Source organism: Apteryx rowi, unplaced genomic scaffold (assembly GCF_003343035.1).
Source record: "Apteryx rowi isolate R43461 unplaced genomic scaffold, aptRow1 scaffold_450, whole genome shotgun sequence".
NCBI lineage: Eukaryota > Metazoa > Chordata > Aves > Apterygiformes > Apterygidae > Apteryx > Apteryx rowi.
The window spans coordinates 477,787-494,223 of record NW_020450706.1 but is presented as its reverse complement, the minus strand read 5'-3'; the positions used below and the strand labels follow the sequence as shown (position 1 = coordinate 494,223).

The following is a 16,437-nucleotide window of genomic DNA, read 5'->3' as shown; positions in this document are numbered from 1 at the left end:
CAATTCAAAATTCTTCAGTCACCTGAATAAATGTGCTGATCTGACTTTTTAAGCTAGTACTGCTTTTGAAGTCAGAGTCAGACCAAAGCCTTTATTCAGATGGTAGTAAATTTATTTTTCAGTCCTCAGTTTTAGGCATTCACTTACAATCATCAATCTTAAACTAAAGCACAGCCAGTTATGTATGCTTTTCCCAGTGAAAAATATATTTACCTCTCCTGTTGCACTTTTCCCCCATCAGTGGCTTCTTCTTGGGGTTGCTTTCATGTTTCTTTGGAAGATCTGCATCAGTGAGCACCTGGTTTAGGATTCAGAGATCCCATCACACTTCTTCTCCGGAGAGCACCAGCCCTCGCTGCTCTGCAGTCCCCGGGGCTCACGCCAGTGCCTCCTTCTCCATCTCTGCCAGCCTCCGCATCCCGGGTCGTGCTCAACCGGGATCCTGGGGCTTGCTCTGCTGCTTTTAAGGGACCCAGGCAGGCAGAGGACAGCTTCTAGCTTTAGCCTTGTAAGGAAGATGAAATAACTGGGAGGTGGGGTTGCTCCAGCCAGAGAGCAACGCTTTCTCCTCCCCTTTCTTCTCTCTTAAGGAGGCTCTCTGCAGTTGTGTTGGGTCTTTGCAAGGACTTCATTCAAGGTGTTCCCTTTGGGGTGAGGGTAGGAGCATGATTTCTAGATGAGGTTACTCAGCATAAGAGAAAGCTTTGAACGCACCACTGAAATAGGAAGAGAAGGCGTTAACTTCTGATTAAGATGGATGCTCCAGACAGCTCTTGCAGAGTTGATGTTGGCCAGTCATTTTCACACGGTAGCCACATCGGGGAACTGTTGCACTTGAGTGGGTGGATATCACCCTTCAACAGTGGGCCAGTCCTAGAAGCTCAACCCTAAATGACAGAGGTGATTAACAAAGAGAGCTAAAATGCAGGGATAAAGCAAGATGTGCTGCTGATGCAGCTCTTAGATTCCCCCAAACTATGAGTAGTCCAGTTAAAAAATTGAAGCAAATTTGATGATAGAAAATGGTTTGTCCAAACTGAAGTGTTTTGCAGGAACATGCCCATTTCATTTCAATGTGTTAAGAAAAAGATTTTAAATCAACTTTAAGTAAAAAATTTCAATTAGCTCCAACGTATTTAGAAGTGAATTTCAACATCAGTTTCTTGTTGCAGCATTATCATATCAACGCCACAACTCTCAGCTTTGTTTCTGTTTGTACCGTTTCGACTCCATAGGCCAAGTAGAAACGTTGGCTTTTTTTGGTTCTGATTTGAAACAAAAGAAGTTTTAGAAACAGAAGCTTCCTGCAGAAAAAAAATTGCACCACCTCCAACCATGAGTTGTTCCCAACAAACAAGAACTTGTAGATGACTAACTGGGCACATGGCTCGTTCAGAATACAGCCTTTCCAAAAGCAGGTCAAAAGCAACTGGTATCCATCACCATCTCTTGCTTGTTGGCTTTGAGAAAAGGCTGAGAGGCAAGTGCACCTCTCCAAGGCGTTGATTACCAAAAACAGCAAGCACAACCCACTGCTGGTCTCACTGGATTACTTAAGAGTGTTTTGCTCTTTTGGGGAGAGGGCTGCGGTAAAGCATGTTCTCCCTTCAGATACACATCCTCATTCTGAGCTGGCTTCTTCTCGGAAAGGAGAAGGGTTAGACACACACGTATCCAGCAGAAGTCAGGTCAGGACCCTTGGCTTAGCTTGATATGACCACGTTAAGTTGGCAATGGAGCTGACGGTGCGTCTTCAGCGACAGAAGTATTCTCTCAACGATTCTCTCAGAAATTTGTTGTTATCCACTAGCCTTCCTCAAATTTAAATATAGTCACTAAGACAGAAACCCATCCCTCGGAGACTGAAATCAAGACTCCAGAGATTCTGTGCTACTGAGTCATCCCTAATCTACCCTTTTTTGCAGAAATGTGGCCTRTGGTCTCTTGGAAAGTCATGGTTTTGCCTTCATAATTCTGACAGCTGCAAAATCATTAAAAATATGGCTTAGCTTCCTGCAGCAGCTGACAGCTTGAAACAGTAGTCCCGTTTAAACTGTCTCTACAGAGCTCTGAAACAAAGATGAGTGCTTAAATATCAGCACTGCTTAACTAATGATAGTTTTTGCCAGAATTCAGGCAAATGTGTTAGTGCCACAGTGCCTTCCAGTTCTCCCCGGGTGCCAAACACATCCCACATGTTCCRTACCCAACCGTCACAGCATCCGGCACCCCCTTCAACTTCTACCATGCAGGATGAGTCAAATATACAAAAACTAAAAACATGAAGGCTATGCATAATAAGCCAGATTTTGTATAAAAAAAAAAACAGGGCATGGTATTCTACTTCTATTATTTATCTTTGCACTAAAAGATACCACTAAAAGCGCAGTAGATGAAACCACAGTACATAGTGTTTAGCTGACCACAGAAAAACAGGGTGTTACAGTCCAAGGAGCTAGCAGTATAATGAGTTCCTTTTTCCGTAGGTTGTTTAGGATACATCATTTAGAGGCTTGATCCAGACTGGAAAAATCCTTGTGGCAAAGCAATATCAGGAAACAGTGCAGAAAGAGCTTATATCACCCCAAAACACTGCTGCCAGTGTAGCTACTATTCTCATGACAATGTTCTGGCTGGAACAACAGGATCTACACCGCAATTCCTGCCTATCTCACATGAGATGATGAGAAGAACTTGGCACATTTATTTAGTAAAGCCAAGGCAGCACAGAGATACAACTACATTTTATAAATACATCAACAGAAAGCAAAACGTGGAGAAACTGCATCAGTGAGAAGGCAACAAACAGCATAAGCTGTCCACAAATACATTTAGACTTGATATTAAATAGTTTAACTATTAGAAAAGAAAAGCTCTGGGAGGGCCTTTAAAGAGTTATAGTGGAGGTGAAATAGCCAGCTAATTTTAAGCATACTAAGCTTATGAAGGGGACTGCATGATATGGTTTCCTGCAATAGCACGAGAACAACCTTGAGTGACCCAGGAGGTCATTTCCAGTCTTGTGTTCAAAAAACCTGATTTCTGTCTGATACAACCACATACTGTTTCATTTCACCTCCCAGTGCTGATCCCAGCCATTTCACACAGACCTACAGCAATTTCAGCAGAAACAATACATAGGTCCATGCAGAATAAGGGCTCAGAGAAGCAGAGAGACCCAGAAAAGATGCAGAGTTAATAGCTGGACAATCTGGGACAACCCAGCTACCCCCTGCCTGCTACAAGARGTTTCCATTTAGAGGTAAGATAAGCAAAACACTGGCCAGACCAAAGCCCTCTATTAAACCATCCCTGAACTTTCTTCTGCACCATCGCAACACTGGCTGATTACCAAGCCAGTTTTAACATACCATCCACTCGTACTGCCTCTTCCTGCTTGATTTTTGCAGCAATAGTTCGATTCTGCATGTCTGAAGTTACCGTTTATCATGGAAAAAGTATGTCAGGCTTTAGGTTGCAAAGCCATACAGGGAGGAACAGGGTGGTTAGAAGAAACGCTTATTTTTAAACAGAAAGATCTTGCCCATTGCAACAGGAAAACAATACATGGAAGTAGCAGCTTAACAGGACCCAAGCAAAACACTGAGATTTTCTGAACCCTCCTCTCATTCCTGAAGGGCTTGATTCAAAGCCTTCTGAAATCAAAATAGTTATTTATATTGCTTGCGTGATGGGATCGCCTTGGAGCACCTGTCCTGGAAGAGGATTTTGTGGTGCCAGGTGTCATATGCCAGATCAAAGAGCCTGAGCCAACAGTGCACTTGCCTTTAGACAGCTCTCCTTCACGAGGATACAGGTCTAATAATTTAAATGCATCAAGTTTAGTAATCAATCTGTTTCCTAGGACAAGTTTGTGAATACACATTTCTGACATAGGTTATCACTAACACGCAACATTTTCCTCTCTTAACCAACTGCCATGCTCGCCTCCACTGTTTGTAGACACAACCTCCTTGTCACTATATGTGCTTTGACAAAGGCAGGCACTGTGAACTCCAGAACTGACACGCAAACACACTGAAGGGGAAACCATAGCAGGAATTTTATATTAGCGAGCAGCGCTACAAATACAATCATAGAACATCTCCATCTGTATTCCTGAATCTTACTCTGGAAGCAATTCCCAAGAAGAGGGTGACTAACCATTGTTGCTCAGGCACCCAGCCAGCAAGTGTCCTTTGTGAAACAGTAGCTCATAGCTAAATCCAGAACTTTCATGAGCCTGCCTTATCAACTTAGGAATGTAACCAAAGAGATATAACTGTTTTGGTTATTATCCTATCCTGTAGCTTTCTTTAAAACCACACATTTTACTGAACAGATCATCTCACAAGCCAGGAATAAGGCAGACACACAGAAGAAATAAGTTTTAAGCTGTTCAACAGCCATAGCTTCTTTTCAAAACACAAAGAAAATATTTACATACTGCAGCAYTAAAATGAAAAGGCAGAAAAGCTAATGCAGTCACTAGCCCCAAGACAGCAAAGAGGATTCTTCCTTTTCAAGCTCTAAGCCACAGAAACAGATGATGTACCTTTGTCTCGTTCTAGCTTTTGGTCACCTGCAAGGCTTGGGAATCAGTTCACACTCTGATTTAAGTATATACCTACCAGACAGGTGGAGACAGACAGGTGCCTCTATTTGCAATGATCCTGAAATCTCAAGAGCCTCAAGCAGGTGCAGGCACTGGCTCAGAAGCATTTATGATCTCTGACACATTTAGCTACTGCTTCAAGCCACACGCTGGAACATAGACATGGCCCAGACAGACAAATAGACTGGTGGATCCGATAACCACGAGGCAGGAGTCTTGCCCTGCACACCTCTTCATGTCCCAAACATGCACCAAAGAACTTAGACTCAAATTTTACATATCCAGGATGCAGCCCTACTTTTAATTTAGCCCTTACTGACTTTCAGAAGGGCTTTGGCTCTTCAGTCTTAGCATCTAGTGCTGGGCAGGGCAGTACCTATGCTTTTAAAAAAGGTGCCTTTTTGAGTTTTCACACAAGGAGGCTAGGTGCTGTCTTTGCTCTGCACAGATCAGATTCCAAGCACATGATTACATCRTATGTGGTTGATGATGCCGTGCAGCATTTCAGCCATTAAGATTCACAGTTCCACCCTGAATGCCAGAAAATCATCTCTACACGTTAGATACACTCAGAATTTGTGGGACTCCATGCAGTCAAACGTTGTCTTCAAGACTGCTTTTGGCTAGCAAGATTTAACCCTCTTACTCAGGGGGACAGCACGCAAAACCATGGTTTTTTAAGTAGTGGGGTCAGTTAAAGCAACTTTCACCTTCAACTGCTCATTCCCACCTCCAGATGGTCCTCCTGGTTGCACTGCTACAATTGTGTGTATGTTGGCAGGGAGAACTGGTTCAGGGAACTAGCTCATTATTTTTCATCTGGATGAGATAAACCTTCCATCCATAGCACAGCTGCAGAAGTAGCTGTGTTAGTACCTGCATGCAGAAGGGAACCATTTCAACTTTGCTATTATCGAGATAAAGGTTCATGAAAGCATAGCCCAAGTTTTGTTTCTGCATACAGAAACGTAACTGTGGTGGTTTGGATCTTCTTAGTCCACTGCACAAGGCAGAAAAATGCTGACAGAAGGTCATCAACAAATGCCTGGGCTTCCCAGCACCTTTAAGGTGACAGCTTCCAAGAGTTATGATGAAGGACATTGTAATTAGAAGAAAAAAAGCAATTTTGGTTACCTGACACTARGACATCTGAACCAGGCACATACAATAGCCAGGACAAAAGCAATTCCTTCCTTCTGGGCAGAAACATGAGCTTGATCAAATAAGTGTGCAAAGCAAGGTTAAGTAATATTTGTTGGCTCGTTGACTTTGAATTCAATCATCTTCCTTACTCCTGAGAGTTGCAACCCTTTGGGCCAGAGTGTTTACCTGACTTTACAAAGCAGCTGAGAGCAGCAGCTGCTCTCAGTGTTTGGGATGAAGTTTTATACACACCTTTCCCACTCGGGGAAGAAGGGAAGCTTTAACATATTTCTGAAGATACCTCACCATCTTCTTCAGCCCTTTCCGGGCCCTGCGGCCCACCAAAGTTCCTTTTCCAGACTGTCAGGGAAGACCCACTGTAAGTCTTGCATCATCCCTTCAGCAAGAGCCAGGAAGCTCTTAGTGCTCTGCTCCTTCCCCAGCTTGCCGGCCTCCTCCAGCATATCTGATTCTGGCACGGTGCTGTTGGCATGACAACAACCATCTAGCCAGATGTTAAAAAGCCATTGCCAACGATGATCAGGGTGCAGTCATTTAAGTCAAAGTGATTCAAGTAAATTTTAATCATATTTGAAAATCAGCAAGCAGGAAGCTTTGAGGTCACTGATTTTAATCTGGTTTTTTATTTGTTTCAAAGAGAGGGCAAGTCTCAGTGACGGGCAGGATTTAAGACATGTTTATTTGCAGCTGAGCACAGCTCAATGCTATGTTTTCTATCCTGGCTATAAAGGAATAATAGTGATGTGCATTTAAGCAATTCTACAGCTTACACAAATTAGAAATCCAAGTATGTGTCCAGGGTGTTAAATGTCATTTTCTACTGAGTAGGTTATTTGTACTCCCATGTTGCTAGTGTACCACCTGCAAACATTGATCCAGATGCAAATAAAGATAAATAGAAACAATGTCTTTATGTGTTAAACAAAATTCCCAGAAATGAAGTTTTTTTAGAATACAGAAAAACACCTGTGACAAAAAACTAGAACAAGTTTCACTCAGCGCAAGTATTCTCTCTAGCTATTGAAGTGTCAGCTGTTGAAATGAATAAGCAGCTTTTTGAGAGCAAAAGCCTTTTCTGGGGATGAAGTTAAAAAGTTAAAACTTCAGAGAAGTCTTTCTKATTGAGCTAGTTCAGTTTGTAATTTGATTATGAGGAGCCAGAGAGGAAGTGAAAAACAAGTAGGGAAAGGAAAAAAAAATCTACTACATACTGGGCAAGGAGAGTCACTTTTCACAAAAAAACTGAAGGACAACCTCAACACAAGCAATGCTGGTTCCTTGTATTTTGCCAAGACACCTACCCTAACACTCACATATCATTGCGCTGTGCTTTACATCACTTTAGAATCTCAACAGATGTTCACAGCTTTAATACTTTTGTTTTACAGCAGAGAAAGGACTTAAAGACTTATTTAGCTATGTTAACACAGTCTAACTGAAGTTCTTTTGAATACGAAAACTTGCACTAAAAGTTTCCTGTCTAAATTCCAGAAATTTCAGCTAGAGGAGGTGCAAGTGAACCGGCAACAAGAGTGCAGAGTCCCACAGCTCACATGGGGAAGACACCAGCAACGCTCAAGTCGGCTTAAATTTGAAGCCGCTCCGCAGCAAGTAGGAGGCTGATAAGTGAAACTAGAACTAGGGGAAGCGTTTTCAGCGAATGAAGTAGAAATACATAAAACAACAGTTCTGAGGAAGAGAGGTACCTACCTCATTCAAGTGACTAGTCTCAGCTGAAGTGCACGAGAAAGTTTCATACACAAGATGCTTCAACGATTTTAAGTGAATGTTTTGTTGTTCTAACAGAGGAAGTCAGTGTTGCTTAACATTATTCCATATGGTAAAGATAGTTGGAGGGTGGGGGGGGGGACACATACCCAATCAGATCACACATTTAATAGCAGCTGCATCAGAGAGGAGCAAGCAACCTGAGAAACCTTCCTAGGCAGTGAGTGCTACCAGCTGCTGTGACTTACCACTACAACCAAGACACCTGGAGCAGTTGAGCAAGTTTCCTCTGGTGAGCCTCCAGGAGCAAAACAGACACAGTGTGCAGTGTTGTAGGCTTCCTGCTGAGCATTTGTGGTTTAAGGGACAGAGGTATCCCTTCAATAGAAGTTGCAGAGTACGGTGAGCGTATGGCATGACTCATTTAACAGACACAGCTTCTTGATTTAAGAGAAAAATCAGATGGTGCTGATATTGAGGTAGGAGGGCAAAATCAATTTCACACAGACCTGCACAAGGCCTATGTCCTGTTTCTCTTGCTACTTCCAAAACATATTTGCATCTGAGATCTGATTTCTCATTTTCTGGCAACCATAGCCCACGTTTTCGAGAGAAACCAATACGGTACAAAATTTGTTGCTGGCACTAACATACATACAACATTTTGCCAGGAGAAATATAGTTTTTGTGATTTAAGGAGAACTCCAATGCTAGAAGAAGCCAGCAGAATAGGCCACTGCAGTTTGTGAGACTGATTAAGTCTCACATAATTTACACAAGTTATCCCTCAACCTTGCAGAAATACATATGATAAAGCAGAGCAGTTAATGATAGCTTTGGTCCAGCCAGCAGAGGTCAAGGAAGTATTTATTGAAAAACAGAAGTTTGATGCTACCATTAAGGACCTCATAAGAAAGAGACATAAATGAGCAGGTAACTTTGCACCTTCTTGTTTTCCAAGAGGACAGCAAGATCTTTTCAAAATCCTAATTTAAGCAACTGTGTTTTCAATCAGTTCACTCATATTTGTCCAGGCATATTTTTAAACAGGAAGATGCACAGAGTAGACAGGAGACTTTGCTTAACAAAACATAGGTTGTTAGTTTTCCCCTTCACAAGGGGTCTTGGAGATACAGCATAGGAGTTCTGTTCTCAGAAGTATGTACATCCTAGGAATAGGTTTTATTCAGTGTTAGATTCTAGTTTAGCAGCATAAAAAAACATGCCAAGAAAAAAAAATCACTGCTGGCAAGAAGAGGAACAGCTATCAAGTCCCTTGAGGAGGGGAAGAAGAGGTTATTCTCCCATAAGACCTTGCATACTGAACTCGGACACTGGGATCAGCACTAGAATGGGTTATTCCACTGGAGAAACTGTGGCTCTCAACATACAAAGGAGAAGGAGTTTCCTCTCCAAGGAGTCTCCAGATGGCTCCCACGCATTGGAGCTGTTCTCAAAGCAAGTCAGCTTTGACAGTAGAAGTTTCAGAAAGACTTAATGGAAGTTTCGCAGAGGAAAGCTTGAACTCAGAAGTAGTCAGAAGCATCTCAGAAGAGTGAGTTAGGCTGTCAGCTTGACTGTGGACATCTTTGTGAAGACAAGTTAAGCAGATACAAGTATATTATGGTTTTATGAGAATTAGAGCTGAGCACTCTGTTCCTGGTTTGGACGTGTGTGAGAAGGCAGCTGACTGGCCTGTGCAGATGGGCCAAACACATTCAAGGCTGCTTTGCTTCCTAAGAGAAGTGGCTTTCATCTATAAATGTTTGAACAAATGCAAGTGGAGGTCCTGACTTGCCCCACTGTATTTAACAGAAGACACCCATTGGCTCCAGCTGTCTCCTGATCAGGCCTGTGTAGAAACAGATCATTAGCCTTTGCCAGTAACAGGAAAGATGCTTAAGACATTGTTGGAATATCACCATATCCACCCTGAGATAGGATAATCCCATGAAGTGCTAGCACATATACCGAAAACTTGGTTTATTTCTTGAGCATTTGGATTGAATCCCAGCACCTTAAGAGGGCAGCATCACTATCAGGATGCGACTCTCTTAATTGATCAGCTTTGCCTAGAGAGCTCCTGCCTAGCTGGAACTGAGCAAGATGAATCCTAAGTCTGGGTACACCCCTTATACTGCTAGAGGCAATCAGCTTGAGGTCGTTTTCTCTTGTAGCTTTAGAAAGAGTGAGCAGAAGGATACTTTCTTCTATAGTCTTCTGCACTCTTTCTTTAGGCCATGGTTTTCTCAGTATTTCATTCCAATCAAGCCTTATTATGCCAAAAGCAGACTGGTCTATTTAGCTTGCCTAACAGGCAGGCAAATAAAATAAGCTTCTTTCCTCCAGCAGTTCTGGTTAAGACCATCTCTTTCCTCCTCACTTTCCTGGATGGAAACAGGATTCCAACTCAATTCAACTACATCTAGTGGCTCCAGTTTAAAAGCAGGTAGGTAACTGAAGCATAACGTCATGCTACCCGTTCCAGGAGCACATTTTGTTTTCTGTTTCAAAGAGCAGTTACGCCAACTGCCATCGATACTTCTTGGTTCCAGAGAACAGAAGTATTTCTTGAAGGGTTCAGTGAGTGCCAGATCCATCCTCCAGATAAGCTGTATGCCAGCCAGCTTCTATCTTTTATCACTYGCTCCCATCTTTCACTCAGATGCCCATTTAAGCAGGCATCTGTCCTGGGATAACCCACCCAGCTCCGTACAACTTCCAGAGTAGTCAAAGGAGACTAGCTGGAAAGACAAAGTCTCCAAGAATGACATTAGCCATGTCCAGTCCTGCCTCAGCAGAGCACAGAGGTCTGCAAGAGCCTGGGATTCTGCTTCATGAGCTTAGACTGGCTTCTACCACTGCACAGGAACAGAAGCATGGTTTGGAAGAGCAACTACTCCATGCTCATGGCTTGGAAAGACCCTAGTTTAATTAAAGGATTAGTTAGTGTGAGAACTCAGGACTCAGGCACAGGTAGCACAAGCCCAGCAAAAGATCTGTAGCTCCACAGCTGCAGGTGTTACACCACTTATCCACTTTGCCAGYACATTTGTGATAAAGGGCCTTTTCTCTGCCGCACACTCAAGATGGCCTTAAGAGTCACGACATCAGCAGGGAAGGAGAGCCTCAGGCAGTCAATACTGCGAGATTTGCAGTGATACAGTCTGCAAGCAGGAATGAGAGCATTTCAGCTTCAACAGCCTGCTGCACTCTCCCTGTGAGCAGAGATCTCAAGAAGGGCTATCCTAGGAGCAAGCGCATTTCTTCAGTAGTAGCTCAGTTTCACCTGTCTTCTAAGGGCACGGGTTCCTCTTTGAATTCCTCCTTTCATCTTCTACAAGGAGCAATGTTTAAGGCCTGAAACAGCCCATTACTGCCAAAACAAAGCAGCCACTTTAGTCCTGGTCTAGGTGGGTGCATCCCAGCCATCAACAGGCATAAGCAGCCTGATGCCTCACACCAAAGAAAGGAGCAAAAAGGAAGTTTCAGATTTAAAAGCACTGAATTTCTCTCTCTACTACTACATTCTTTTGCTGAATTCAGGTAGGACACTTACTTACTGTTGCACTTCAAAACCTTCACCAAAGAAAAAGATGATGAGGGGAGAACATCCCCATTTTAAATTGTMTACTCAGTTTGCATGTTTAGGCAGATTGTTTTGACCATGAGCTTGACCAGCATCTCCTATACAGAAACTCAGTGGCCAAGTCCAGATATAAACCATAAACCATGCTGTGGGAGAAAACTGCTGGTGAAGTCCAACTCGTGCTTCCCTCTGTGCAAGGACACTCTTTCCTAAGGCTTGAAAGCTTCACTTTGGTCTAGAAACAAGAGTATGCACTGGGGGAGTGACAAGTTCAAAAGGTTTTATCTTCCTGGCAAGAAACTTTCATTCTCTTCTGTGGTTTTACCRCTTAACTGAGTAATGCAATAATAGTACTTTTCTGCATCACTGATCTCCAGAAGTACAATGCAAAAAACAACTTCAGCCTCTCAGCATGCTAATGCAGCTAGAAATAGCTCCTCTGCATGAACACTGCAGCATTCAGAGAGTTATTCTGTTGTACTTTTTATAGTAAAGTTTTAATCCATGCTATCCTGCTAAGTAACTCTACCTTCAGGAAGCCTACTACCAGCTAGCACTCCCTTTAAGGCTAACTGCTGTGCTCCACATCCGTGTCTATGCTAGGAAAAGTGCCATCAGGGGCTCTTCAGGCTCAGGGTACCTAAGCTGCTGCTGCAAGGGATGCTCCATATGCCCAGCATGAGGCAGAGGGGATAAGGCYGTGCCACAGCTTACGTTGCTCGCGCTGGCTGTGCCCACTCATTTTTGCTTCCCGACAAAACTGCCCTTTTGGACAAGAGTACAGAGAGCTGGAGTGCCATGAAAAAAAATCTTCCTTATGCCCTGAGCCCAGCTGTTGCCGGCAGTGAGGTTCTCTCCTGCTTTACAGTCAGTGAAACCGGCATCACTTCAGATCACTTCAAATCACATGCTCCCCTGTAGTTTCTTATGTTTAGGTGGCAATTCAAGGCCCCACAGCACCGGGTAACTTGCACATTTCGAGAGACGGTATTTGTCCCATCAGGGAACTACCTTCATCCCCGAGAAGGCTAAAGACACTAAGCGCTCAAGGAGCAGCAGACAGAGCTTGACCCAGGCTGAAGGTGGAAGACAGGGGTCAGCTCAAGGACACTCACCAAGTCACAAGCGGTGAAGGCAACAGCCAAACCTGTTGCCCTTTTACAGATCAGAGATACCAACAGCAGAGCTTTATGTGCAGAGAGAAGATGCAGCAGTACAGATTAAGCCGAGATGGCCGGCCCAATCTAACCATGCAATTCTGTCGCTTAGCAGCTGTTTCCACTGTCATTGTCATCTGCTGTGATACACGCTTCACCCTCTGCTGGTTTACCCTCAGAGTGTCTAAAACGCTATTATTGTCCCCAGCGTAGACACGGGAAACTGAAGCAGACTTGGCCTGGGCCACACAGCCAATTGGGCAGAGCAAGAAACCTCAGAGGCACAGACTAGCGATCTAACCACTGACCACCGCCTTGCCCTGCTCCCCACGCAGCCACTCAGCTCTCCTGTGCAAGCAGGAAGAGCCTTGGGCACTGTAACGCTCAACAGTGCAGGGTACTCCGTTGCCCGGTTTGACCGCTGCTCCACACCCTCGCATGAAGGGCTGAGGGAGACAGACCCAGCGACCCGCACAGAAAAGGAAATATTTTATACAGCAGCAGCAGAGTAACCAGGATTTGGCAGAGGGGGAGAGCTTTCATTTGCTGCTTTCTTGCAAGCAGGATGGGGCTGCAATACCCTGTTGCCACCTGGTGGCAGCAACAAAAAGCAAGCCAGATTTGCTTCCAAAAGCCATCTACCATCCCTGAGAGCCATAAAAACCTCCCGGACCGCAGTTTGTCTGGCAAAGGACACTTGAACCACTCTCCAGTCCCACTGCATCCGTGTTAACTCTATTTGGGGGGGGGGGGAACAGGGTGGAAAACCCTGAATTAGTGCAGGCTGAGCTAGCCTCAGGACTTGGATAAGAGCACTAGACTTGTCTGTCTCAAACAGATTAGCAGCCATGCTTCGTCAGGGCTCGAGCACATCTCGCAAGCAGCCATGCTGTACCACGCTGCTCAGGTATTTGAGGGCTACCTGCACTGTACCTAGGACAGCTGTATTTCAACAACTTTCTCAAGAAGTACCGACTGAGTTAGGTCCAGGTGGTCATCTTTGGGGGTTTTGAGTGATTCATACCAAAAAAAAAATTTATTGTGCTTGAACCAACCACCAACAGACACCTTCTTGAAAGACTTTCATGAGCCGAAGCAGTTAAGTTGTAGAGCATCAGTTCCTGAGGTCCTTTCTGCATGGTTTGTTTTGGCTCCAAGATAATTCCAACTCAAGGCAAGACTGCAGAGTTACTAGAGGCTGTTTCCTCACCAACATGCTTTGCTTTTGTCAGTTGATTCACCTCCAGGTTGACCCTCTTTAGGATGTCTTATCACGCTTATTTTTTTTAACCCCCTCTCCACCTGACCCAAGCAGCTATGGAACAGACGGAGATATCTGAATGCAACTACAGCATTTTTACCTTTAAGCAGGGTACTGTGCCTGTCTCTTTGAGACACCTCACCAAAGAGTTTCTTGTCCTCAGAAGCACCTGGTGAAGGGCACTGAACATCAGGAGAGCAGGCCATAGGACCCCTCATGATCCAGTTCGATACTTCCTACTGAAAAGTAAAAACTGTGTTACGTTAATGGAACATTTAAGAACCCATTAGTCAAAAAGCTCTTTATAATTACTATTTACACCTGTCTCTGACCTTYGCATAAACATAATGGGGTGTAACAGTTAACTGGACAAAAGTTTGAAATGCCTCATTCAGGGTTTCTCTGTTAGCGAGAGAATTACAATTCTTTTTATAGAGAGAATGTTAAACAATTTAATTAACACTTTACACAGGGCAGTTAATTTCCTCTACCTACCCTTAAGTAGTACCAAGAGCCTCAGATGGAGAAAAACTGAAGCATATATTAGAAATGAATGAGCATTATGTCCAAGAAGCATGCGTTCAGGTGCCAACCTCATGGCTCTAAACTGGGCAAAACATTATGCTTGGAAACCCTGCTTTGGGCAGAGGCTGATCTAGAGCTAAAAGCTCCAGGTGTCATTCTGAAATAAGGAAATGTGTCTGGAAGAGAAGACACTCACTCTAATGACCCTCCAGCTTTTAATCTAGTTTCTCTTTATTCCCAATATGTACCCTTCTGCTTTTAGGAGTGCCAGAAAAGAAAAGAAAAAAAACCTAACAGGATCAGCTTTTCCCTTAAAAAAAAAAATACTTTTTAGAAGTTATTTCTTCTCTGCAGTGAGAAGAAAACCCAACAACACATACAGAGGTCTTTAGTTTTTAGCCTTACTTCCCACAGCAACCAAGCATGTACAGCCATATAACACACAGATGGCAAACATCGCTTTCGTGACTAACTTCTTCGGGAGCAAGGTAATCTTCCATACTGTGACGGAGCCGGAAGAAACTGCCTGCTCACTTTTGCACTGATAGGGCTGGGGGGGGGGGAACCACAGTCTTATCCCAGAGTCCCTTTCTGATAGCCCTGCTTTCCTAGGGCCAGGTGAAAGCTTTAACCCTACATGGAAAACGATGCACCTTCTGTAGACCTGGTCCCTCCAACACGTAATTAACTCCCCACTGCCTTCCTTCAGGAGAAATATTTGCTCTCTTGCACTTGCCTGGCTGGCTTAACTTAGACCTCTCGGAGGCAGGGATTGGGGGGTTTTTTTTGTTTTTTTTTCTGTGGGAGTGCAGTTCCTAGCACAATAAGCACCAATAGCTTTTTGGGTGCTAAAGCAACAACTATATATATATATATATAACTTGTAGTATGATTGTTCTGTAATCACCATTGCAAATGTTAAAAAATATATGAGCTATGTTCCCAGGCATACAGCATTGACCAAAAAGTAGGAAATTAATGGAAGAGGAAATTTTTGTTTTACTTCTGCTCCAGTTGATACATTGCTGAAAACCAAATGGAGGAGGTGATGGACACAAACAYGCCGCTGATGGCCGCAGAGAAGTTAAGGAAGCCTGCTTCCCCAGAGACAGCACTTTGCTACTGAATGGTTTTGAGTACATTAGCAATCCTGTCCTCATACAAGAAAGKTACAGAAATAACTGTCTCACAATGAAGCCGTGATCTCTATCCCTACATGCCTCGCCAAAACCAGACTGATTAGCTATTGACCTGTAAAATGGCTTTTTCCAGACGGCAGCTGGACCACAGTTCTCACTCCAACTTTCCTGCTCATCCAAGTACCCTGTTGCTAAGAGGCAGAGACCCCACCGGTCCCAAATGGAAAGTCCAACCACACCAGCCTACACTTGAACACGCTTGTGGTCCTGCTTGAAAACTGCCGGCCAGCTTTTGCAGTTTCTTTTAAGATAGGCACTCAAGTGCTGATCACCCTTATTAAAGACTTACCCTAAATCAAGCCTACAAATCAAGTTACTTGCTGTTCCTCCTTGCAGTCATTAGCAGTTCGGTGTCACTATTATCATGCTCCTGTACTGTACAGCACCGGGCCAGCCTAAGGTCTATGGGTGATGTTAGTGAGACAGCTTTTGGGCTCTGTCCAGACTTGCTGTGCTTATTTAACATAATAAACACTTTCATGAGGCATTTGCCACCTTGCCAAGAATGAGACTGCATGGATGAATTCATGAGTCTCCATGGCATAAGGTGAAGAACCAGGCCATCTGGGTGAAACACCAGCTGAGTCACACACTTGGGGACCCCTAACTTACCCTACCACATGGGTGGGGTGTGGGTGTGGGTGTGTGTTCACGTGCACACACGCAAAAACAAGTGCAGAAAGGGAATGTTTCACCCTTTCTCCTTGCTGCAGCAGAATGGGGGCAGAACTGCATTTTCCTTCCTTTCCCTAACTGCTGATTTTCTTTCTCACTTTAGGTGTTTCAGATCAAAGAAAGCTWCGATTCCCCTGTGTATTCCTTGCTACAGCTACTCGCAAAGCGGCGCAAATTAATCATCAGAGGAGCCAACTTCTGAGAAAAAGCTTTGCGCGCGGGCAGCCATGACAGAGGGAGAAATTTGTGCCTGTTTTGTTAAGCGGGAAAAAAAGTCGAGGCCAGTTTTAAAGGTGACTGGCAACGGAAAGTTTGGCAGCGGYCTGACGCGCTGCTCTGCTTCCTTAGGAAATATCCCTTCCCTCTGGTGTCCTGGAAGGAGGGCGAAGTTAAACCGTGCTCTGCTCGGGGCTGTCGGGAGAGCGGGGCTGATGACGAGGCCGAGGTGTGTTTCTTCCTTCCGAAGGTTAATCAGTCACTGAAGTTAAACGTGGAAGAAGCAGCAAGGCAAGCGCTGCCCCCGC

The 16,437-nt window shown here is 44.1% G+C and overlaps 1 protein-coding gene across 3 annotated transcripts in view; it reads right to left on the bottom strand.

Moving 5' to 3' along the window:
• BOK (BOK, BCL2 family apoptosis regulator) overlaps positions 1-16,075 on the bottom strand; it is a 36,823-nt gene extending 20,748 nt beyond the window's left edge. The window contains exons 1-3 of one of the 3 annotated variants that reach the window (XM_026077375.1): positions 15,528-16,075; positions 13,615-13,753; positions 214-887 (exon numbers count right to left, since the gene is read on the bottom strand). The gene's annotated coding sequence lies outside the window, so the exon portion shown is untranslated. The remainder of the gene's footprint in view (positions 1-213; positions 888-13,614; positions 13,754-15,527) is intronic. The other 2 variants (XM_026077373.1, XM_026077374.1) reach the window with 2 other exon arrangements.
• Between the last annotated feature and the right edge of the window lie 362 nt (positions 16,076-16,437).